The following is a 27,369-nucleotide window of genomic DNA, read 5'->3' on the forward strand; positions in this document are numbered from 1 at the left end:
ATCTACATGGGTTATAAGGGCTTCAGAGCCAATACCCTACTAACATCATAGCAACCTATGAACCTATTCACAACTGTCTGTCAGTGGTCTAACACATTACTCAGTACTGCTTTGCCACTGACATACCTGGAAGTCACAGTGCTATGTCAAATATACTACACATATTATGGACATTTTTGCATAGTAGAATGCACTCTGTATACACACCCATACCTCCCAATCTCTGACAGCAAGACATCTGGACAAGGTCATAAATAAAAGTGGGACAAATGGACAATGATAGTCACATGTTGTAAATATTGTCCTTACTTACTGAGAAAGTTGGTAGGATAAGCGGTTTTGCATTAGGAGGAATTGTCCGAAGGTTATGAAGTCTGAAACACTAATGTCTGTCATTATTTTGTAATGTCAGTCTTCAATTATATGCAACTAACATGCCATAAAAACACAAGTTTATGTGGACTGGATGAAACTTCTACAAAAACACCTGGACAGTCTGCCAAAAAATGTACAGTTGAGAGGTATGGCCACACTGGGATATGACTTTTCAGGTAAGACGAATACCACACAAGCAGGAGATCCTCAGCCAGTATATCACCTCTCAACTGGCAGTTTTGGTCAAGAATGCATATAATCAGGCTCATAATATTGGTCTGTGCATCATACATCTTGTATTCCTCTGGTAAAGCACTCTGATGATCTGAGGATGTCTGTCACTTAGTAATGACACAATACATTGCAGTGTCAGACTTCAGATATGTCAGAAAATGTCTGCTAAAACAAACCCAGTACCGCTAGGAAAGTCCTGTTTTCTTTTTCAGATGTATGGCTGTAGCACACAAAACCCCTGACCGGAGTGCACCTATCTCTGGAATGGAGTCCCACTCTCACTATAGAAGATCATGCTAGGCATGCTCCTAAACTTACAGAATCACAGGCCATGTGAGAATCCACATCAGACTATATAACTGTATTGTGCATATATGTCTCTGCATACAGACAGCTATGTATACCTTAACTGTCCCTACAAACACCCATCAGACAGGAGCACCATCGGCTAGCTGTACGTGGACCATATGTGATATTTCTGCATCTGTTGCATGTGATACACAGACATGTATATGGGCAGCAGATAATATGTCAAGCATACACAAACATAGACCTGAGGAAGAGAGACAGACAGTAGAGAGAGAGAGAGACACATGTGGACACACACACAGAGTGAGTCACACACACAGATACCCTGAATGGCATAGAGAGATGTCCTGCTGCAGACACTGGCATATCGCTCATAACCAGTTGCATGTGCCAGCATTAAGGCGAGCTCCATTGTGTAATAGTACTGAGGTGGAGGTTATAATATCACATCACCTGCCTCTGTGCATGAGTGTGTGTGTCTGTAGGTCTAAGTATTAGGAGGCTGTTTCCACTCAGTACACTTCCCATTGCCCTACCACACAAGATCGGCTGCTGTCATTCACCTTAGGAGTGCCATTGGACACCTGTCAGCTCTATAAGCTCTATAGCATGAGCGATAACTGCATAACACTATAATACAAATAACTAGTTAGGGAGGAGTTCTAATCTCAGTCCTGGCAGATGTAAGTGTGTGTGTGTGTGTGTGTGTGTGTGTGTGTGTGTGTGTGTGTGTGTGTGTGTGTGTGTGTGTGTGTGTGTGTGTGTGTGTGTGTGTGTGTGTGTGTGTGTGTGTGTGTGTGTGTGTGTGTGCATTTATTTGTTTATAGGTGCAACAGTTTTAGGCCATTCCCACACAGTACACTTCCTAGTGCTCCACTTTAGTAGTCCTGCTGATGTCATTCTCCTTAGAAGTACCTTTGCACAGCCCCAGCCCTAAGAGCTCTGCGGTGCATGCAATAACTATGTAACAGTATAATACAAATAACTAGATAGTCAAGGGTTCCATTCCCAGTCCTGACAAATGTGTGTGTGTGTGTGTGTGCGTGTGTGCGTGTGTGCGTGTGTGCGTGTGTGCGTGTGTGTGTGTGTGTGTGTGTGTGTGTGTGTGTGTGTGTGTGTGTGTGTGTGTGTGTAAGTGTGTATGTTTGTTGGATGATGTACATTGATGACTTCCTCACCCACAACACTTCCCAGTGCCCTACTTTAGCAGTCCTGGTGATGTAAGTAACCATAGAAGTACTTTTATGCACTTGTCAGCCCTATAAGCTCTGTAGGATGTGCAATAACTGTGTAACACTATAGTACAAATGACTAGATAGGCAGGGGTTCTATTCCCAGTAGTGGTAAACGTGTGTGTACAAGTGTGTGCAAGTTTGTAGGCTGAAGTATTTTGAGGACTTTCCCATCCAGTACACACCCCAGTGCCAAATTTAGCAGTTCTGCTGATGTAATTCTCCTTAGAAGTAACTTTAAGCACGTTTCAGCCCTGTAAGCTCTGTAGCACATGCAATAACTGTGTAACACTATAGTACAAATAAAGAGATAGGCAGAGGTTCTTTATTCAGGCCTGGCAAATGTGTGTGTCTGTGTGTGTGTGTGTGTGTGTGTGTGTGTGTGTGTGTGTGTGTGTGTGTGTGTGTGTGTGTGTGTGTGTGTATAAGTGTATGCACAAGAATTTGTAAGTATATGTTTGTAGGCTAAAGTATTTTGAGGACTTTCCCACCCAGTACACATCGCAGTGCCCTACTTTAGCAGTCTTGCTGATGTCATTCACCTTAGAAGTACCTTTGTGCACATGTCAGCCCTGTAAGCTCTGTAGCGTGTGCGATTACTGTGTGACACTATAATACAAATAACTAGATAGGCAGGGGTTCTATTCTCAAGTCTGGCAAATGTGTGTGTGTGTGTGTGTGTGTGTGTGTGTGTGTGTGTGTGTGTGTGTGTGTGTGTGTGTGTGTGTGTGTGTGTGTGTGTGTGTATGTTTGCAGAGTAAAGTATTTTAAGGACTTTCCCACCCACAACACTTCCCAGTCTCCTACTTTAGCAGTCCTGCTGATGTCATTGCCCTTAGAAGTACCTTTGGACAGCACTCAGTCCTATAAGCTATGTGATGTGTGTAATAATTAAGTAACAGTATAGTACAGATAACTGGATAGGCAGAAGTTCTGCACTCAATTGTGCCAAATTGTGTGCATGTGAAGGTGTTTGTAAGTGTGTATGTTTGTAGTGTAATTCATTTTGATGCCATTCCCACACAGTAGATTTCCCACTGCCATACTTTATGAGGGCTCTTGATAAAGACCTTGCAGCACTGTTAAATCCTATAAGCTCCATGACATGTGTGATAACTGCGTGACACTGTAGCACACATAACTAGATAGGTAGGTGTTCTAAACTCAATACTGGCAACTGTGATACTGTGTGTGTGTGTGTGTGTGTGTGTGTGTGTGTGTGTGTGTGTGTGTGTGTGTGTGTGTGTGTGTGTGTGTGTGTGCATGTGTCTATGTTTGGGTGAGAATTATATCCTCTGGGGTTGTGGCTTATACCATTTTGAGGTGTGTACCACCCAGTACTCATCCCATTGCCCTTATTTACAAGGCCTGCTGATGTCATTTACCTTAGATGTACCTGTATACACCTGCCAGCTCTCTAAGCTCTGTGGCATGTACAATAACTGCATAATACTATATTGGAAATGCTTAAATAGATAGGAGTTCTAATCTCAATACCGAAAATTACAGTAGTGTGTGTGAAGCATATCCCCTATGGCTGTTGTTTGTGCAGGTTATAGCATTTTAAGGCCGGTTGACCCCTACCCATGACATCACCTTAAAGACCCTGTTAATGGCATCTGCCTCACATGCACCATGTAACACTATACAACCCATACCAGTCATCTGTAGAGATGTACATAGGATATCCATATGTTTGCAATCTATATGCAGTATATGTCCCCTGACAATGTGCTTTCCTGTGACATCATTGCCAAATATGTCACAGTTACTGTACTGACACACATGACAGCCTCAGACATTGTACCTGACTGATTCATTGTGCTGATACAAAATCTGTCACTCTATCACTTGTGCAGGTTTATAGGACCAATAGACAAGACCAATCACTATGTTTTATGGATTATCCCACCATACATGAAGGCAATCACAAGATTACCTGTTGTAAGAGGTTGTGTGTTATGTCCCAGGAATATAATCTATGTGGACCATGTCATGTCTACGCAGCACTATAGTTCATACAAGTGGATGCATAGGGTTACTAATATGTCTATTGGCAAATGTGTATGTGTTTCTGTGTGCACATCCCCTGTGGCTGTCTTCAGTGTGTGCATGTGATGGCTATTCCATTTTGTGTGCCTCTTCCACCCTGAGAACTCACCCATTGCCAACCTAGTGTCATCCCATACAAATGTCATCCACTGTACAAGCACAGTTACACAGTTTATTACAGCAAGTCACTGTGGTGCAATGGTCATATCACTGTGTATTGCACATTAATAGATGGGTAGGTCATCTACTCTAATAAGTGTCACTTCCATGTGCATGTGTGTCTCAATGCATGTCCACATGCAGCGGTGTGCATGTTTGTCAGATGGGTCTAACATGTTAAGGGCCTCTGATCCCACCATTGGCAATCCTAACAGCTCCTGAAATTGTAACTCACTTTAATAGTAGTGCCAGACACTGCTACACTACAGTACTGCTGTTCTATCTGTGTTATGTATCTAGCGCTATTGTTCATAAGACTGTGCAGGTAGGGGCTGTGCTCAGCCCTTCACCAGCTGCCTCATGTACAGGACTATGACTCTGTGTGCACTACCAGCACAAGAGGCCAGACATGCATTTGAGATGGCAGACACACATGCTGGTGACTTTCAGGTTAGACTAACACAGGCTGACTTGTGTCAGGAATACATACACCAAAGCTGTCATACACAGTACCAGTCATACCCTCATCAACTCCCTGATGCTTGAGTGGATGTGACAGAAATGGCAGGGGCAACAGGTGCTGATAGCTGAATCTGTTGCAGTTGAAGTAATGACTAAGCTTGTGAAGGACCTAGTGCCAGTACTCAAGTAACCTCCTCTGTATGTGTGAGTCTGTGGGCTTACAGAACACCCAGGTGACATGTATGTAGGCTTGGTGGCTGTGTCAAGGGTATGTATGCGAGGTCACACTGTCTGCCACAATTGCCCCTCATACACTGTTGCATGTAAACACACCTGGTAAATATCTACATATACAGCTGTACCTTAGCTATGAAAAGGTCACTTTGTTTCCACTCTGCCTTACTCATCATTGTTACTGTCAGTAGGCCCAAAGCCTGTAGACACAGACACCTACAACACAACCAGAATATAGTATGTGACACTACAATAAGTCAGCAGTACTAACAGCAGTAGTGCATCATGGCTAACAAGGTACATACACCTCAATGTGTACCCATAACTACTGCCAGCAGACAGCACCTTACACAGCATGACATTGCTATACTGTACTATAGTCACCCTGTGCATCAGACCCATATGAGCATGTACGTGCATCAATGGTATGGATAACAGGGTTGTGGCACAAGTATCATCACATGCATAGGGTGTGGTATTAGATTACCAGAGGCCTAATCTGGGCCATATGGCTGAAAGCATGTGTGTGTGTGTTGTTCAACTGGGCCATGCAGAGGAGCTGTGCATGTCTGGTGGTGACTGACATGTGAAAAGGATGTGTGAGCATTTGTCTGCACACCATCAAGCTATGTGGATGCCCAATACAGGGCTATGTTGGACATCCATGGACCATACATGGCAGGATGTATGGTTCATCTACTGTCAGGGATGTGGTAACTGCTTCTGCCAGGAGTAACACTGGCACCACCAGGCCCAAGGACAGATGCTGTACTACTTCCTAATGATGACTGGTGTCTGCTGGATCCACTTCCCTGATGTGACTGGCCAGGACAACATGCCTATGGCCTGCTCTGGTGTGGTGTGGACAGCACCCTCTCTTTGGTAGTGCTATTGGTACTGCCACTAAGGGACTGTAAATGTGCAAAGCCATGTGGGCTCACAGCTGATAATGTTGCTGACCTATGTCCACCTGCCAATGCCCTACTTCCACCACATGATCAAGCACACACATTGCACAGTCGAGCAGTAACAATGTCTCAGCCCATTGTCTACCCACAACATCGGCAAGGTGACGTATGGCATCACAAATTCTGTGGAGGTCATCACACATGGCAGAGAGTGCTGCATTCATGACCCTGAGCATCTGTCTGGTGTTACAGTCAGCATGCACCTGTGCCTCCATGACGGACCATAACATGTGTCTGGTGACACCTGCTGTGGTACTTGTAACAGGGTCTTGATGGGCAGCAGTCCTTTGTCAAGCACCATTGTCCATCTGACTGTGTGTGACCTTGCCTGCTTTCTGCCTGTGGCTGGTGTCTACACTTACACTCACCATACTCAATATACTAGCCTGTTCCATGCCACCACCTTTAACCTGTCCATTATCCATGGCTACTGGGGACTGGGTGTGTGTGGGCATACTGATTGTGTGTGGGGACATGTTGGGCGAAAGTGGGATACTAAACAATGGCAGAGATTCAGGCACCAATAACCCCACCTGTGACTCACTATGACCACCATCATCATGGGAGTCTGCTAAGACACTGACATCAGATTGTGGGGGGGAGGGACACCAACCCCTGTGTTCACCTGCGAGGGGAAGACAACATATGTAAATTAATACCCTGCAACAGTATGTTTGCTGATACACACACACAGACACACACTCACACACACACACACACACACACACACACACACACACACACACACACACACACACACACACACACACACACACACACACACACATACACACACAAACCACACTCCTGGTAGAGTCTGGCTCAGCTGTAACACCTATGGGCCCTTCAGGGTAGACCTTTCAGTAGTTCTGCCTGCTGCAATCCATCTCTTTCACTGGTACTGTAAGGCCCACCATGAAGAATGACAAATCCTACTGTGCGATGGGCCTAGTAGCAGAATGGTAATTGTGTCCAAGATCAATACTACTGGAGTGAGCTATACAGTGTCACCAAGTGCATATGCACATACTGTAAGAGCTGACTTACTGCTATAGAAACTACACACAATGGCAAGGTGTAACGATATGTGATAATAACTGATGAAGGGACAAGGCTATACACTATCACTGCAGTACCTACATAGTTCAGACTCATAGGGATTCATTTCAGACAACATAGCAGGACAGTCCACAATGCATACAGGAAACATGGAAAGTAGTAGGTGCATAGCCTCATAAGATGGTACCAGGCTATTGTCCCTGATGCCCTCATAAGCCTGGCCCAGACTTTCGTCCATGTCCCTTCCAAGCCAGCACCTGTTTCACCTGTCCAACTGGGACACATGTGGGATCCCAGGGGTGTCCCATCCATTTCTCATACAGTCATCTAGCTTCTTCTTCAAGAGGGCTATACATGTACTCCACTAGACATGGGGAGGGAGTGTACTTTACAGACAGTGTATTGTCTGGGAACTACACTATCCCATCAACAAGTCCTATACATGTCACAGACCAGGTGAGGGCCTTGTGAGCATGATGCATGACTGGGATTTGTCTTACAGATATGCAAAAATGCCATCAATGCTGGTTTGGAAATGGCCTTGTATGCCAGACACACATCATCTATGCTCAGTCTGTATGACACTGAGTATAGGGACAGGGTTTTCAGCCTACCTGTATAGGATAGGTGTTACAGACCATGGATTTACCTGGTCAGGAACCCCTGTGGTCTCTGCAACTGCTGGACTTGCTTGGCAAGTTACATGTCAATGGAACCATTGTACTTGCTAATACATCTGATAAGGCTGGGGTAAAAGGATGTTGTGGCCTCCTGGTTCCTGGATGACATACCCATATTTGTGATGTGGGCCATGTAGACAGCCTTCCATCCAACGGTGCTCCCATAGTGAGAAACTGTCAGGTTGCTACCAACCTTGGTGCACAAGTCACCTCACACCTGATTGCATGCTCAGTACATTATTACAGTCATAAGTAGTGTGGATGGCATCTGTCACAGCAGGGAGAATGATGCCTCTCCTGGTATTCATTTTGCAGAAATGCTGCTTGCACCAGTCATTAATTGGCTGAGGGCCTCTTGAGGGATGCTCACATCAGTAGCGGAATGTAAGACAGTAGCTAGCTTGCATCTGTACACCTGGTCAGCCACAGACCACTGCTTTTATCTTGTAACTCAGATACATATATCTCAGACACTAGAGGCCCCCAGACAAATCCTTGGGGTACACCACTTTGGGTTCCACTATTCTGACTGAGTGGGTACTATCTTTGGGATGGATAGCTACCCATCTGGTAACATACAGATTGATGCTTAGCTGTGTAGGAGTATGTATCCTGGCCGCCTGGGGATTATTGTGAGAGAATTCGGCTAGGTGAAGGTAGGCATTGTTCACTATCTTCCTCTCATCTCTATGTTTGTTGACCACTTCAGGGAGGTCAACCAGGTTTAACAGGCCTGACCTCCATTTGACAATACCATGCTGTGTGGGCTCAGGCATTTTGAGGTTGTCAGTGTCCTTTTCATAATGTCCTTGATATTGCCTTCCATGCCCTTGCAGACCAGGCTAGTTAGGCTGATGTGCATAAGGTTGGCTGGATCAGTGGATTGCTCTGCCTTTGCGTATAGGGATGACAGTGGTTGTCCTCTGTGCAGATAGGATGACACTAGTGCTCAGGCTTTGGTTGACTACAGTATGTAATGGATCTGAGAGCTCATGCCTGTGTTCATTTTTGATGCAGCCAGGAATGGTATCAGCCCTATGGAGACATCTGTGTGGTGCCTTTGAGAGGGCATTACAGACCTGCTTCCTGATAATGAGGGGAGGGGGGGCAGGCACTGTGCATGCACATGTGTACCAATGGGGGGATGGGGGGATGTTTACACTTCACCTGTCTACAGCCGGTCGCCTATATCTATGCTGTATGTATATGTGGTGTTATTAACCACCACTACAGAGCAGATCTGTGTGTTGCCTCTGGGATTGAAGACACATGTGTGAAAGGCCTAGTGATTGGTCTTGGTGGATGTGTGCAATTTGCACTCACAGATAGCCTTAGAGTGATTTACCTGTGACCTTATTTTATTGTGCAGACCAAGGTGATATTGCTTCCAATAAGGAACCTTTTCCTTCTTGGCCCTGTCCAGCAATTATTTCCACCTATTATGGTATTTGTGTACCACTGCAGTCCACCATGGACGTTTACCCTACATTGAGGGAGGTGATGTTGTTCTGTCAGGTATTGCTGAGTCCATACAACTATGTAGGTGCCCACTTAGTATTGCTGTGTTAGCCTGGACACTACTGCTAGTTCCAACTGGTGGGGCATTTGCTGTAAATCTACTTCTCCCTGCTCTGAGGAGATTTATAGTCAGTTGTGTAAAGTTAATTTTGTTTGACCCTGACAAAGTGGAGGCAGGGGAGATGGTGACCTGAACAGTGATGGCTATGTGGTCAGATCTTACCAAGGAGGATGACACTGTAGGAGTGCTACAGTGGTTACTCATGTTGGATAGGACCAGGTACTGGATATTTCAACCTGTCATAGGAGTGTTGACCAGCTGATCCACTGCATTGTCATTGACAAAGCTGAGGAATCTTTGTGCATTCATGTTTGGGTGGCATAGGTCATGCACACTACGGTTGGGTAGTTGAAGTCACCCAGAAGCAGGGTAGATGATTGAATCCTGACATATTTCAGCAAGTCCCAATAGGTGTGGTGGGTGCCCATAGGCATGGTTAGAGGCCTGTAGCTAGCTATGATTTGAGTAGGTGTTTTGTCAATTGTTAACTGCACTCGGGATGTCTCCCATGCATCATACTGTCTGCCCAGCCTGGAGGTGTGTATGTGTATGATAATTTTATTTATTTATTTAACATTTGTTGACCATGAAGTCCAACTAGGACAGAGCCTATATTCAGTGGATGCCCGGGGAGAAACGCTCCATACACGTCTTTAGAATGTGGGAAAATAACCTGAGTACCCAGAGGATATCCACATGAATGCAGGGAGAACATGCAAACTCCACACAGAAGGCATGCCAGCTGAAAATCAAACCGGAGAACATCTTGCTGTGAGGCAACAACATTAATCATTGCACCACTATGCTGCCAGTGATAATGTTCAACATTCCACCTGTTGTGGCTTTGCAGCCCTCCATTTGCGGGGCTAAATGTATGGTTGGATGAGTAACCTGGCAAGGTTAGTGTGCTGTCCACAGCTACAAAGCAGGTGTCATTGACTGCACAAATTTTGGCATCCTACAGGACAAGGTACGCCTGCATTGACATGGGTTTCATGCTAAGACACCTAGCTCCTGTTAGACGAAGACATCTGCACAAAGGAAAATATTACTGGTGGGCAAGGGCCAGAAAATAGTATCACTTTATGAATCTAGCTGTAACACACTTAGTTGCCAGCAAAGATGGTGTCGCATTCACAGGTCTACTCCACAAGATATGACATCTGATAATCAAATGTATGCTATTATGTTGTGACTTCAGTCTTTAATGGGTCGCCAGTGATGTACCAGGCAATATACAACTTTATGAGGCATTGACTACAAATATGAGGCAGACATGTGGTCAGTCTGCAAAACTCTGGATAATGCACCTGTTGTCTATTATGCACGTACCCTATATAAGTCTCATACATTTGTAAGACAAGCATATGTATCATAGTAGCATTCACAGGTGACATATGAATATTTACAACATCCCAGGTAGCTGGACTAGCAATGTCACACTCAGTATTGGACAACAGATACTCCAGTAGTAGTAATACATGATCTGACCTTTGCTGGGGTGACTCAGGGTCCAGAGATGTGATCCATGTCAATGCAGACAGGGCAAGCAGGAATGGCCATAGGTGCCGGACAGCAGTATGTGATTCCACCAGGTCTTGTTGCGACCTAGTGTTTAACTTCCTATTTGACATTATTGCTTCCCCCTTTCTGCATTCCTTTATAAGCTTATGTAACTGACATACATATTATAGTGCTGAAGAGTTTCCTCAGAATAATGGAAATGGTTAGGTTTGTGTAGTCGCAATCTGTCTTTGTGTAGATGGGTTCAGACCTGTGTTGCATAGGCAGCAGCTTGTCTTTTGTAGGTAATGCTTATGAGCAGGTAATGGCCTGTGCACCAAATGGTGTCTCCCATTTGCTACTTGCATCTAGAGCAGCTGTGTTGTCTTTCCATTAACCAATGCCATAGCAACACAGTGTTAAAATTAAGTCCTTCATGTGGGCCTTGCCCCTCTTCTTTGACTGTGTGGAGGACATTAGGGAGGTGTGGGGGCTACACCTTCACAGACGGTAGGTGGAAATACCTCTCAAGACAAGACATGTGGAGACAGCCCAACAACATGGGGGACAAAGCTTCAGAATTGGGTACAGATTGCTGTTATACACATAGAGGATTGCCAGATTAACAGGGTTTGTCTGGACATGCATTTTCTGCATGACTTGATGTCTGGCAGTGATATGTCTCTGACATACCTCTCAACTGTCCAGATGTCCACAGACTGCCCAGAGGTTTGTCTGTTATGTTTGGTCTGTTCCTCAAACAATATCTTTTTTTGAGAAATCAGTAGGATAATGTGAGGATTGTAGTCAGTAAATATTTACATCCATTAGTGTTTCAGACATCATATCCTTCAGGAATGTTATGTTACAACAAACCCTGTAACGCCAGTGACTGTTTCAGTTTGTAACACCATTATGTGAGATAATCCCTCTTTTCGGCCCCCTGTCTGTCAAGTACATCATGCTTTGCCCAGATGTCTTGTAGTAAGAGGTTCAGAGGTATGGTATATCATTATTCACTGACTGCACTCCTGATATCATCCCAGTGACTTAGCAGACATCTGGAAGTGGTATGCGACAGTGGCCATAAATATGGTCCCACACGCTGGACATTCTGTGGAAATCTGTACAGTTGAGAGTTATGTATGTCTGGCCATTGTTAGCAGACTTCCAAGACTGTGTAGCAGTGTTGTGTGTAAATGTTTGTTGGGCTGAGTAGGAGAGTAGCAGATGTGAGTGTCATAGATCCTTTTTTATTAGACTGTGCATGCTGCTACAGTTGCTGGTGGTCTATCAGGTGTATATGTTTGTAGGGGAAGACTGTGAAATGTCCTGTAACACCTCAGAGATTCCAGTACACTGTGAGTTGGGTCAGCATATGTCGGTGTAGTGTATGACTGGTAATCAGGATATGTTTGTTCAAACAGTTGTTCTATTCTAGAGTTCATTTTGGTTCTGGTATGTTGCTGTGACTGTGGTGCAAATGGTTGTGAGTGGACATTTCCGAAACCAATATCTGCTTTACCCTACAGTTCCATCCCTGTAGTACATGATACATTTTTAAATACATGGGTAATTCCCCAGAGCTGATTTGAGGTAGTGTCGTGTTGGTCTTACTGTGGTTCAGAAGGTGTTGGATGAAATGGTTGGCAGCTCTCACTGTTTTTTCTATTCTGTTACATGACTGCAGTCATACCTTTCCACTGTCCAAATGTCTAAACACTGTCCAGATGTGTGGCTCATATGTTTGGTTTGTTACCCATAACAGTTGTGGGTTTCTGCCAAATTATTGGGATGATGTCAGCATTGACATCAGTAAATGATGACATTCATTTGTGTTTCAGGCCTAGAATCTATCAGAACGTTTATGTTAAATCAAACCATGCTACTCTAGCAGACTTCTACACGTATAACAGCCATATTTCAAAGATGTCACTATTGTTTGCTCTTTATCCCCCACTTTGTCAGGCGTTTTGCAGATGTCTTGCAGTAAGAGATTGGTTATCTATCTCTCTCTCTCTCTCTATATATATATATATATATATATATATATATATATATGTATACATATATGTATAAATATCTATACACACCACACACACACACACACACACACACACACACACACACACACACACATATATATATATATATATATTTATACATATATAAGAGTGCTATGCATATATATTTTTTTCCCTTATGTTAAATTACTGTAGTGCATGATATGTTTCTAATAGCATTACAAATTCCTACAGCTCAGATGGTGTAGAGGTACATTGCTGTGATTGTAGTGCACAGGGTCCTGGGTCCACGTCTTGGAAGTTTTGACTGTTTTCATTAATGCTAAATGACCAGAATGTATGATATGTTTGTAAAAGCTTTGCAAACCCCTACAGCTCAGATGGTATAGTGGTTCATTGCTGTGATTGTAGTGCCAGCATCCTGGGTTCGAGACTTGGAAGGGCTGATTATTTATTGCTGGACAGAACAAGGGCTGATGGAGACAGAGTGATTAAGGCACTTTTAAGCTGTTGTAAACAGGTTTGCATGGTTTTGCAGGGAGCTAAGCAATGCTAACAGATGATTAAGCCTCATAGCCTCACTTAGCACCGCTTACTTCCACTTACACCAGCTAGGCATTGCTGAGCAGTGCTAACCATTGCTCAGTTTTCATTTTTAGGGAATATCAGACAAATGACTTTTAATTAATCATTATTGACATATTAGTAAGTGTATATGATTTACTTTACATGAGGTTCCTCACTGTGCTTTCATTACGTTACCATGGGGTGTGACTATACTGTATGAGACACTTGTGTCTACATGGGTCATTTCACGTTATATGCATTCACACTTACATTTTAGACCAGCTACAATAACCTGATTGACAAATAATTGCTACATAATTTAAATTTAAAATAATAATTTTAACACTGTTTTGCCTGTAAAAATAGAGTGACTGTCATGGTACTCGAACCGTGAACACCTGCCTACAAAACTGAGACTCTAACCACTACACTATCTTGGTGTGGGGGTTTTAGTTGTATATTTTTATTTATCTCCTATGGGATCTTTAAGCAATGCTGAACAGAGGGCCATAACATGCACACATGCTCAGCTATGCTTAAACATACCTTAGGATGTTAAAAAAATAATTTAATAAACCCACTTTATTTACATATATCTGTACTCCGTGTCAGTCACAGTAAGGGAAATTGTAAAGGGACACATACAAACTTAGGAAGTGTGACTGTGGTTTTCTATCAAATCATTGGCAAATCACTCGGGGTTTAAGACAGAACATACTGACAGACATCTGGGTTTCTGACTTCATACCCTTCAGGACATCTGTGTTAATGCAAACCTTTATTCTATCAACTTTCTGGGTTTGTAAGTGCAATATTTAAAAAGTGTCCCTATTTTTCTGCCTTTGTCCACCCATTATTTATGGCTTTACACAGCTTTCTTGCTCTAGGAAGTTGAGAGGTATGTGATGCAGGCATCTGGGCATTCTGCAGAAACGTATAGAGCGAAGAGGTATGGCCATATGGCACGTATACAATGTCAGATATTTGGGTTTCAGTCTTCATACCCTTCAGGGAGTCCATGCTAATGCAAACCTTTTATTCTATCAATTTTTTGGGGTTTGTAAGTGCAGCATTTAAAAAGTGTCCCTATTTTTATGCCTTTGTTCACCCATTATTTATGGCTTTGTACATCTTTCTTGTGCTATTTGGTTGGGAGGTATGTGAGGCAGGCATCTGGGCATTCTGCAGAAACCTGTACAGTGGAGGGGTATGGCCGTACGGCACTTGTACAATAGCAGACATTTGGGTTTCAGTCTTCATATGCTTCAGAAAGTCTGTGCTAATGCAAACCTTTTATTCTATCAACTTTCCCAGTTTGTAAGTGCAATATATAAAAAGTGTCCCTATTTTTGTGCCTTTGTCCACCCATTATTTATGGCTTTGTACAGCTTTCTTTCTCTTGGAGGTTGAGAGGTATGTAAGGCAGGCATCTGGGTATTCTGTGGAAACATGTATAGTGAAGGGGTATGGCCATACGGCACTTGTACTTTGCAGAGGGTGTGTGACAGAACCTGCCACACACCCCGTGCATTGATTTCTTGCTCCCCTATCCATTTCAGTGTTCCCGGACACTGACATACTAGTTTTATTTGATTTCAGTGTCTGCAGACACTGAAATGCTTTTAAAAAGTGCCGTACTGCACTTTCTGAGTGCAGGGGGGGGGGTAGATGTACTTGCACTTCATAAACACACCCCCTGCACTCAGTAGTGTTCATGTCTGTTTAGCCTTAGCAGCAACATGCCTTCATGAATATGCAAGCTGGGCTGCTGTTAAAGCTAAGGGAAAACAGACACAGTTCACTTCATACAGGAATAGTACTATTCCTGCGTGAAGTCTACTGAATCCAGGGGGTTTGATTGATATCCTGTGCAGCTCAAAAAGTGGAGAAAATCTTTTTCTAAAATCAATTTATGGGTTAGGTCAAGACCATGTCTAAAAGGTGCTCAAATACCCATATGTTTTTACATAATTCCAGTTTAGCTAGGTAGGCTTAAATCCTATAATGCAGTGTTTTGGAGACATTTTTGCTTAATTTTATTTTTCATGAATTTCACCCATAATTCCTAGAATGAAAATAAATAAACAGAAACAGAACTTTCATAATTATAACACATTTAGTCATCTGTGTTACTTCTTGACACCAAAATAAATAGGATAAGATCTTTAACTATTGCACCTGCAGCATGGTCTGAGGAAAATATTGCTTTTAAATGTAAACTTTCCTCTAGGGTTACTTCATCTTCACCCCATCTAAGTAATTACCTCATTCCTTCACTGGTAATGGTATGCAGATCCACAACTATCTAACAAAAATCAACATGTCTGACTTTTGCACTGACATCAATGCCATTATAATAATTTAAGTACTATTGTCTGAAGTGTATAAAGTGAAATATTTCAACTAGCACAAGAACATAATGCAAAAATGTATATGCTATTAACTAAACATTCATTCCAATTAATCATTAGCTAATTTCAAATATAATTATCTTCAATGTGTGCAATGTTGAGAGATATGTGTCTGGCAGGAATTCAGAACCTTTGGGTAGCACACAACAAATATATGCATGGCTCACAAGAACACAGAGTGCTTGTGACTCACAGATAATGCAAAGTCTACTCCTAATTTAAGTAGGGTGATAATCTATGTAAATTTGATTAGCAGAAGATTTGATAGTTGGAAGCATTCTGGATGCAAAGTATTTGGGTGAAATGAGAAATTATGAACTGGCACAGCATATGGGAACAAAAGGACCACAGCAAATATTTGAAGACTTGTATCAGGAATGGATCATGCAAAATAACTTCATATAATCCAGACAGTACAGCAAATCATGCCAGTTAGAGGTACTCTGTGAAAATGTGTACAGTTCCTCACATTCTATATTAACAGGGGCTAAAATGTTGATTGACTACTTGGCAACATTGACGCCAAAATGACTGAATATGGGCTATCCTATAACAAAGAAATCAGGGATGTGTGACATTGAAACATAAGTTACAGAACATACAAAATGTAATTCATACAGAAAAGTAGTTACTGTGTTAAAATAAGTAAACACTATGTAAAATATGAGCAATTGCTTATAGTGTACAATAGGCACCAAGACAAACAGAAAAGCATCAAATAAAGCAGTGACCATTACTTGCACTGGTGAAAGAGGACATATCACACAACAACTAGGAAGATATACACAGGATAAATATAGGAGGCTGAGACATATCACATCTCAGTGCTGACAGGGGGCAGTCACAATTCATTCCACAAGGACGGTCATGCAGTATGCCACCAGTTTTTTCCACTGGATGCCCCCATTAAGTTCTGAGGGTTGGCCCCCGTGGTCTCCTATGGGTAGGTCATTGTGCTATTCTCTATGGTGTCCCACAGGGGGTAATTGGGGTGCCCTACTCTGAGTAACTATACTGTGAAACCATCCCAGCAGCTGGAAATTTTCCAAATCAAGACAGAATCATAGATTCAAAGGCTGAGTTTTTCAAAGTAATGATTATAACTACTAGCTTTCAAAATGCTTGACTGTGCTGACCATCATGTTGATAAAACAGCAGTATTGATAAAACAGTTCCACTCTGTATCAAATTTAATGAGAAATTTGAAAACAATCCCTGAGGTGGAATATTTGCATAAATAAATTATGTAACAAGAAAAAGAAACTGCTTAATGTTTATAAGAGGTCTCATTTTACATACATTAACAGCACACTTAAGAAAACTAACAAAGAGCTTAAAGGAAGCATTAGGAATCTCAAAGCTGAATATGAAATTAAAATAAAAACTAAATTCTCTCAGCCCTCTCAAAAATTAAGAACACTGCATGCATGAGCCCTGATGACATACCATGCTTAGCTGACTATTAGTGCCAAATATGGCATTTCTAAACCCCTACTTAACCTCTTTGATTTAAGCCTTTCCACTAGAAACTTTCTTAAAGCCTAGAAAATAGCCATTGCAATGCCATTATACCAGGGTGACCCAATCACTGACCCTGGTAATTATAGATGCATTAGCACATTAACCTCATATGTAAAGCTATGAGGAGCATTATCTCACACTTCATTAATCTGGACATTGATAATCTCTTAACTCTGGACCCTTGCCAATTCAGCTTTAATTCATAGATTCATATGTGCATACTAGGCTAATGACCACTGGCACTGGACCCTTTATAGGCCTAGCCATGCATCACAAATTTGTCTGCAAGGTTTATTAGCCTTACAGTTTATTTCAAGGGGTATATTTAAGCCAGGGTATGATTTATAGACTGCCTCTGATGATTAGAGGCATAGATGTTAGACCTGGGGTGAATTCCTGATTGCCCATCCACTGGTCCAAGTTATGCTTATAGGTTCATAGGCTCATAGGAGATTACTAGGCTAATAGCTCAAGAGCCATTACATGCCTAATCAGTTTTACCCAAATTTTACCCAATTTTTTGTCCCTGGGGGAAGATAACAAGGGTTATTAACTGGGGTTTTGACTATTTTTACAGACTGCCTCTGTTCATAATGGACATGGGTGCGACTCCAGGAGTGAAATTGCAAATTTCTGATCCATTGGTCCACATTGCACTTGAGGATGGTCAGGGAAGGGGTCTGCTTCACATGAATAGGAAGCCTATTACAGAGGGCAGGCAATCTCTTGGACACATATCTGTCTCTCCAGCAAGGTATATTCATGTCAGAGATCAGGTTTAGATCTTTGGAGCAGGTTACCTTCATGCAGTTAGTTTTGCAAATATGCAACATTTTCATCAGGACTGAGTCAGAGACTATCTTGTAGGTTAGAGGAAGATCACTCCTCAGCAATTGGTAGGGAACTGAATACAGTGATAGCACTTTTAATTGGTCCAAATATGACATGTGGGTTATAACCTTAAAATGGGTTAGGGAAAAACTCTGCTTTCCATGTATGAGAAACCTCTTCCAGAGGAGGGGAAATGCTCTGAGACACATACCTGTCACTTCATCATGTCCTGTTTATGTTAAATGCAAAATTCAAGGCCCTAGATTGAGTAGATCTGATGCTACTGGTTTTGCAGATGTGCAAAAAGTCCATTAGGATGGGATCCAAGGATGCCTTGTATGCCAGGCATGAATCATCTCTCAACAGTCTGTAGCAAACTGAGTATAGAGCTAGGGCTTTGAGGTGATGTGCACAGGACATGTTATTTATACCCTGTATTCTTTTTGTGAGGAACCTCTGTGGCCCTTCCAGTTGCTGCATATGCCAGGTCAAGTACATACTAAAGGAGACTTTGTCCTCAATGATGGGTCTGATGAGTGCTGAATACAGAGGAACAATGACATCCTTTGACATAGACACCATAATCTTGTTCATAAGAAGAGTAACATAAGATGATTTCCTTACAGTCCTTACTTTCCTTAAAGTATGATTACAGGTTTGTGAAAAATTAGTACTATTTCAATCTTTGATGTTAGCTAAAAGTGCTCTTTGTTGCACCAGGAAATATGCCCAGAACTGACTACTCCTGCAATTCATATGGCATTATGGCATTAACCATGTTGGCAGCATATATAAATATGACTGAAAATTATTTTTATGAGACCCATTGCTCTTACTACTACTGGAACTGTCTGTCTATCTATCTTCCATATTGCCCTCAATTCTGCCTGCAAATACTGGTATTTTATAACTTTGTGTGTCTCTGCACATAAGATGCTGTAATCACTGGATGTAGCAATTTCAGTGATCAATGCTACTTGTGTCATCTTTTCATAAACTACTTTACCTGGTTTTCTCACATCTGTTTTTTAACTATTGGTAATGAGTGAGCCTATGTGACATAAACATCATCATTTGTTATAATGCTTTGTGGCTTATGTTTCTAATGCTTCTCAGCCAGTTTAATAGCTATTTGACAGAAGCCATGAAGTTAAAGTCACAGGTGCCATTTCTGAAAGGAAGACATTACCACTGGTGTACCTCGAGGCTTAGTGTTGATTCCTATCCTACTGACATCTATGTCTCAGTCCTTCAGGTCAGCACTCCTTGACTATGGTTAATGAAGTTTCCAGATGACTGTAAATTGGGCGTTGTTATTCTATCTTCAACCGACACACAGTTATTCCAGCATGGGTTAGACCATGTTAACTATTGGTGCAAGGACAATGGTCACAAATTAAATGTAAAAAAATGCAGCATAGTTAATTTTTGTAAATAAAACAGCTTCACATTCCATATAAGGTATGCATCCATCCCATCAGAGACTGTTGTAGTGCATCCAGATAATTCCTTTTCATTTGACCATCATGTTTCGGGTCTATATCACATTATCGAAATTCCAAAATGTCGAACACCATAAGCTTAACCTTGGAATCTCGAAATGTGATATACTCGAACGCTCAGAACAGCAAATTTTTTCCAAGTGAAAAAATTTGCTGTTCTGAGAATAGACACACACAGCACAAGCACACCAAAATACATAATCTACACATACACACTTCACAGAACCCTACACTAAACCGTACATACACTACTAGCTATCCACTTACCTTAACCCCACCTTAACCCTAAGGTCCCTAACTAATGCACACTCACCTTACCCGCTCCCTAACCCTAGGATCCCTAACTATCACATACTCACCTTACCCACTCCCTAACCCTAAGGTCCCCAACTATCGCACACTCACATTACCCGCTCCCTAACCCTAACGTCCCTAACTATCATACACTCACCTTACCCGTTCCCTATCCCTAAGGTCCCAAACTATCACACATTCACCTTACCTCAGTCTGTTTGCACACTTACCTTAACCCAGTCCGTCACCTTCGCACCAAAGTCGAGGAAATAACGAAGCCGCAGAAACGTCCCACCGAATACTTTCCCTAGGAAAGTATTCGGTATTCTGCAGCTTTGCTATTTCAAGCGTTCACTGAATTGAGGTCAATATTATAACATTCAAAGTTTTAAGACTAAGATGTTATAATATAGACCCCATGTCTTTTCAATAGTTTGGAAAGCTTTCTATCTGACTCATCTGATTTCCAAAGATATCTCCACCAGATCAAAAAATGTCTTTGTTCTCCTTTTTTCACATCTTATGAGACCTATTACTGAATATAATGTGAGCTTTGGCATGTATTTATCTAAACATATCACACAACTTGAGTGACCTCAGTGATTCATAACTAAAAAGATCAGTGGTCTCAAAAACCTTGATTATCAGTAAAGACTGGCAGCTCTTTCTCTGTACTTGGCTCTTACAGACTCATCCATGGAGATCTTTGACTAGCCTTTTGAGCTATGAAAGATGCAACCCTATTTGACCTCTTATTCCTTCACAGAACTAATGGTACCTCAAATTGATGGGAGGAGATTGGTATTATGGTTAAGGTGTTTACCTTACAGACACAAGGTGCAGTGTTCAAGTCTCACATGGAGGTAACTGGCTAGGCTTAAAATGGCCCAGAAGGGCAGTCAGCTTAGTACTAATCTGTGAACCTAAAGGAACAAAACATTCATCAGAAATGATAATTCAATAAAGGTGTGTTTAAAAAACAACAAATAAGACACATTAGCACGATAAATTCATATCCCATCAAATTCATCACCTCCAGAACATACTTCTGCTACCTGTCAAGCCAAGTAGCACCCTTGCAACCTTCAAGTGAAACTTATATAATTGGATGGGGAGCCTCAATCTCCAGTAGTCTATCTTGTCTCATCCTCCTTGAGGCTAGAGGGAACTTCTAAATAGGATTTTCTGGATACATTTGAAATGGCCAGCAGACTGATTACCTAGTACTTACCTATGAACATATGAACAGACATACACATAACTCTCTCTCTCTCTCTTCTCAGAGGTCCAGACAAAGACAAAAGGCCTGTGGCTGACCAAGTTTGTGGATGACTGCAAGTTGGGTGCTCTTATTGACTCCCCAAATTATGTTAACAAACTGCAAGAGAGTCTCACAGCAACAAATGACTGGTGCGAAAGTCATGCCTTAAGTTAAATGCAAAAAATGTATTATCCTACCATTCAGCAAAAACACAGTCCCTGCTGATTACCACATCAATGGCAACCCCCTAAGCACACAACCTGTGGTGAGAAACCTGGGTACTCAGGTTGACTACAATCTCACAATCGACTGTGGTCAGAAAAGCCTTCTACTTGGTTAATTTCATAAGTAAAGGGATTGCATCCAGAAAAAGAAGGTTATTACCTCTCTGTACTCATCCCTCATTAGGCCAACAATTGAGTATAACGCCCCATTTGGTATGTACCTCTCCAAACAGCTGCACCAACTGGAAAGGCCACAGAAATAACACACAAGAAGAAACCATGACTTGCAACACTTGTCCTATGTGGACAGGTTCAAATCATTGTCACTCTACTCAGTATCATACAGATGGCTCAGAGGTGATCTGTGTCTCACCTACAAGGAAATATCAGACCCTGCCCTACTAAAGATGCTCCATATCCGTAAGTCTAACTCCTCAGGCATTACATCCTCAAAAGGCCTAAATCTAATATGTGACATAAACAAAACCTGCTGGCGATAAAGGTTTGTCTCCCAGATGCTGCCCCATCACTGGAATAGATTTCCCATACATGTCAAACAGAGCACCTCACTGACCCTCTTCAAGCGCAACCTTGATGAGTGGATGGTAAACCACAAATTTGTCCCAGGGGTTCCATCTGTGTCCCTCATTGACAAGGGCAACAGGTGCTGACTGAGGTTTGCTTTTTGGGGATAAACTCTTGGCTAGGTTTGTAAGGGCCTCAGGGCCATTAGCCTAGTAACCTCCTGTGATCCTATGATTTGTTACTTTTCTTTCTTCTACTATTAATATTTATTTTTACCACAGGATTACCTGACCTAAAATGTACTAGTGTTGCATGCCATGAATACATTATTAAAACCAGATGAGATATTGTCTCACAAACCAGGCAGAGGTCACCTGCAAGCATTCTAGAAGAAGCAGCATAATTGCAATTTCTGGATCCTAAATAGTTCCACTTTTCCATTTGTGACTTTTCTTGTAAGAAGTTATTGTAGCTTTTTTAGTTATTTCAGGTGGCTGGTTAAAAGACAACACAATGTAGCACTGTACTGAGTAGTACATTATATCACTGATGTAGGAGGTGAAAATATGTTTGCGAGTTGTTACGTCTGCATGCTATATTTCAAAATGTGCACTAATATTTGCAAAATTAAATGTTCCACAGTTTAATAACAGGAGACATCTTAGTGATGAGGACAATTATCATTAATACTTGCAATGTGAACTATAAATCTTGTGAGATATTATTTATATGTTGTTGATTATGCAAATATGGATAAAAATGTCAAATTTATGTAAATACCTCAATAATCAAGTACAAAAGAATAGAATTTCTAAACACCATATGAAAACACTTTCATCCTTGGCGATGTTAATATTGATTGGAATAAAATTAACTCTCCTTCTCCCTCCCTATTCATTAACCTGTACAACTTTACCCAAGTAATTCACACTATCACACGCCCAAATAAACACCACCCCCCAGGATCCATCATCGACTGGATCTTAGTCTCCCACCCAAACAAAATAACACTCTCTGGCACTATCCCAGACACCTTTAGTGACCATCTCCCTGCATTCATACATCGCTCAAACAACACAACTAAACATCAGCACCATTACATCCACACTCGTAATCTCAGCAACTTCAACCCCTCTAACTTTTCAAACACTCTTAAACACATTAACTGGCAAATTCTAAATACTCTTCCCCTTGACAACGCAGTAGAACATTTCAACTCCACTTTCCTAAAAATTCTCAACTCCCAAGCCCCTCCAAGAAACAAACGAGTCAAAACTAATTCTGCTCCATGGCTCTCCAAAGAAACCAAACAAATCATGAATTGTAGGGACAAACACTGGAAGCTCTACCAGAAGAATAAGATACCTTCCACCCTGCTTCAATACACACAACTTCGCAACCAAGCAAAAAAACTAATCATCTCTGACAAAAAAAAACTATTATAATAAACTTCAGTCTAACGATAACGTAAACCCAAAACAATTCTGGAAATCTACTAATTCCCTACTCCTCCCAGGATCCAGGAATAATCCCTGCCCTGACCCTAGCATAACTGACTCAGAACTCAGCTCTCTCTTTAACACATTTTTTACTGACTCTATAGCTAATCTTACCAAATCTTTCCCAGACAACAATCCTTCCTACTCTCATTCCTCTTCTCCCTCCTACCCTCCTCACTCCCCTCCTAATTTCAATCTCAAACCTGTTTCAGCTACTTTTATAAAGAGACTCCTCACTAAACTAAAGCCTTGCTCAAATGCCCCTGACAACATACCCTCCTCCTTCCTCAAAGCTGCTGCTGAAGGTATTGCCATCCCTATCAGCATCCTAATCAATAAATCTTTAAAAGAATCTTACGTACCCAAACTCTGGCGTGCTGCCTTCATCCTTCCTCTTCATAAAGGAGGCAAAAACACTAATATCTCCAACTTCCGCCCAATCGCCCTTCTTTCACCTATATCAAAAATTCTTGAAAAATGTGTCCACCACCAACTTATGCCTTTCTTAACCCAAAATAACCTCATAACTCCCACCCAGCATGGTTTCCGCCCTGGCCACAGCACCATTACCACCTTACTATCCTTCTTAGATACAGTAAATCAGGCCCGAGACTCCGGCTTACTAGTATCCTCAACACTACTAGATCTTTCTAAAGCCTTCGACACTATCTCCCACAATCACCTACTCTGACATCTCTCTAACCTTCATCTCTCCCCTGAAACCCTCTCCTGGTTCTCCAGCTACCTATCTGACAGATCACAAGCTGTCAGTTAGAATAACTCTACCTCCTCCTTCCTGCCCACACCCACCGGTGTTCCCCAGGGATCCATCCTTGGACCCATGCTTTTCAACATCTTCATAAATAACCTTCACTCTGTCATCCCTGACACAACAGTTATCCAATATGCTGATGACTCCACCTTAGTTTGCTCCGCTGCCAACTTGCCAGCATTACTGTCAAAAACTCAAATAGCTTTTTCTACTACTGAGAACTGGATGCACTGCAACCATCTCTCTCTCAACTCTAATAAATCTAAAATACTTCTCTTCCCACCCACCAGGGCCTACTCCTTCGACAAAAATGCTTTCAAAGTCCTTAGCCAAAGCAACACTGCCACAGAAGTGGTTCCTTCTGCAAAACTCCTTGGTATCACCATAGATGAATACCTTAAATTTGATATCCACGTACAACAAAACATCAAGAAAACCCACCAAAAACTTGGTATGCTCTACAGGAATAACCGCTTTCTCTCCAACTCCTCCAGGCATACTTTAGCAACTACCTATCTCCTTCCTTCCTTACTATATGGAGCCCCTCTTCTAACTAACCTGTCTTCTTCCCTCACCTCTAAACTTGAAACTTGCTACAATAAAATCTCCAAATTCGCAACCAAATCCAAAACCTGTACTCATCACTGCCTCTCCCTACAATCATTGAACTGGCTGGAACTCCCTAACTACCTCGACTACCTCCAACTTACCACTGCTCACAAATTAATATTTTTCCTAATAAGTGCCCAGCTCTAACAAACATCCTTCCCCCTTACATCCCAACCAGATCCCTGAGATCTGAACATCAAAATTTCATCGCTATTCATAAACCCAAACGCCCTGCAGGCCAACTCCTTCTCTCTTTCATAGTAGGCAAAAAATGGAACTCTCTTCCTCCCTCACTTAGGACAATACCTTACCCAGAATCTTTCAAAACTCAACTTTTCTCATTTCTATCCTCCAAACGCAAATGCTCCTGCTTTCACCCTACATAAATACAAATACATTTCCCCATAGAGCCTACTAAACTCCTGATGCAAACTTCACTACGTCCTCTCCTTTTCTATTTACCTTACTCAAACTTATTCCATCACCTTCTGTTCTTTCAATTTCTCTCTCAACTCTTAGCATGTATATAACACAACTGTCCAGTAATCACTGATGGCTATTTCATGACAATTGATTCCTATTGCTCTGAATGTAAAATGTACAATGTACAATGACAATTTATTATTTTACTATACCTGTTTTGCATGAATTCATACTTGTATTTTTACCTCTGTATTTGAAATTTATTTTTGTAACCTCTTATTGTGTGTAGTGTGTGTGTTTTTTTTTTTTTTTGTGGAGCTTTTCTCCCCGGGCCTCCACTGAAAATGGGCACTTTCTGGCCCAGTGGACTTCCCCGGTAATCAAACTGAAATAAATAAATAAATAAAATAAATAAATAAAACAGAAGTCTAAATATAAAAGTAAATAAAAACTAACTGATATAAGCTGTTGAGCTGTAGCTAGGAGATCTGGTACCCTGGACAGTTCTCCTGACAGGTATCCACTAAACTCAAAGTTGAGGAGGAAGAGAAAATAAAATAGGTCTTCCTGAAGTGAAAGGTCCTTCTAAACTGTATCCTTATGAGAATTTCTGACACACTGAGCTTTTAAACAGAATGACAGTTCTCATACTAGACCTCCATCACCTGTTGTCAATTGCACCCCTCTAACAGCTTGCATCTAGGGGATCCACACATTTTTTCCCATCCTAGTTACAGCTCTGATACACTACTATGAATATAACAATCCTGATCAAGACAGTAAGTGAAAATGCAAAAAGCAAGAAGAAGCCATACTCTGCTGTCTTACCTATAGCATTACTAGTGATGAGGAAATTCAAAAGAATAAACATTTTACCAAAAGCCAAGTTATGAAAATATGTATTTTCATTCACTCTCTGGGCCAGATCCCAAAAGGGATGTTTTCAGTGCAAGTCTGCCATGATTCCGAAAGACCTGCTCTCAGTGTAAGTGACATACTTCAGTCTCAGTCCTATCTATAAACAAGCTTACTACAGAGACCAGATTCCAAAATCTATCTATAAACAAATGTACTACATGGACCAGATTCCAAAACACCTGCTCTCAGTGTAAGTGGTCATTTACACTGAGAGCAAGTCTTTTGGAATTGAGGCCTCTATGTGTTTACTTCTGAGTTTATGATAATCATTCATTTCAGAAACAATAGCCTGGCATGCTTGTATAACAGCTTTGGCTTAGAAATCAAGTACCCTACCTTACCACTGCTGTAGTGCATTAAACCCACTACAAACCCAGTGCAAAGATTCCAATCCATTAATGGCCCACTAAATGTATTATTAATGAATGGTGGATACACTGAATTAGTGCATACTATGAGCTGCAGATGCTTGTAGATAAGTGGAAACATTACCCTACAATCTAAAAGTCCGACATTTGGCATATTCACTGGCATTAAATATCAAACAGGACTGTATACCTTAATTGCAATATATATTGCAAGACAGACTCACTTTATTCTCTGCTAATGTAGAAGAGGGCAATGGTACAATAAAAAAGCTTTGTTACAAGCCTGGACACAGAGTAGCATATTCAAGAAGCTCCGTGCATAAACAAATCTTATTCTTGGTTCAGCCAAATTGAGCACAGTTTTTGTTTCTAATTAAATAGCACAAACCAAAATGTTATCGCCTCACTCACAACCTTTGCCAAGTATCAACAAAATTGCCCCACAATTATTAAAGCACAGTACACCTTTAATATTGACGTGATTAGAAAAGATAAACTTACACCTGTATCCCTCCATGCAGGATAGATACCCTTTGAGTTACAGTTCTTATCATAAAATTATGAAACTAATGCTCTAATTGCATGAGCAAAATGTGAAATAGAAGCCACGCTGTGTATTAAGCTGTAGCTAACTGTACATTCTGGTGTCTCTGCCAGCCAATACCCTTTTTTTAAATACTGATTAGTAAATGATGAAATAGATGCACAACTAACCACAAGAGAAAATATTAATAAACAAACTCTATGGACACATTTATGGCTCCATAAACTTTG

Source organism: Protopterus annectens, chromosome 2.part1 (genome assembly GCF_019279795.1).
Source record: "Protopterus annectens isolate FY-2018-M chromosome 2.part1, PAN1.0, whole genome shotgun sequence".
In the NCBI taxonomy this organism is placed as follows: domain Eukaryota; kingdom Metazoa; phylum Chordata; order Ceratodontiformes; family Protopteridae; genus Protopterus; species Protopterus annectens.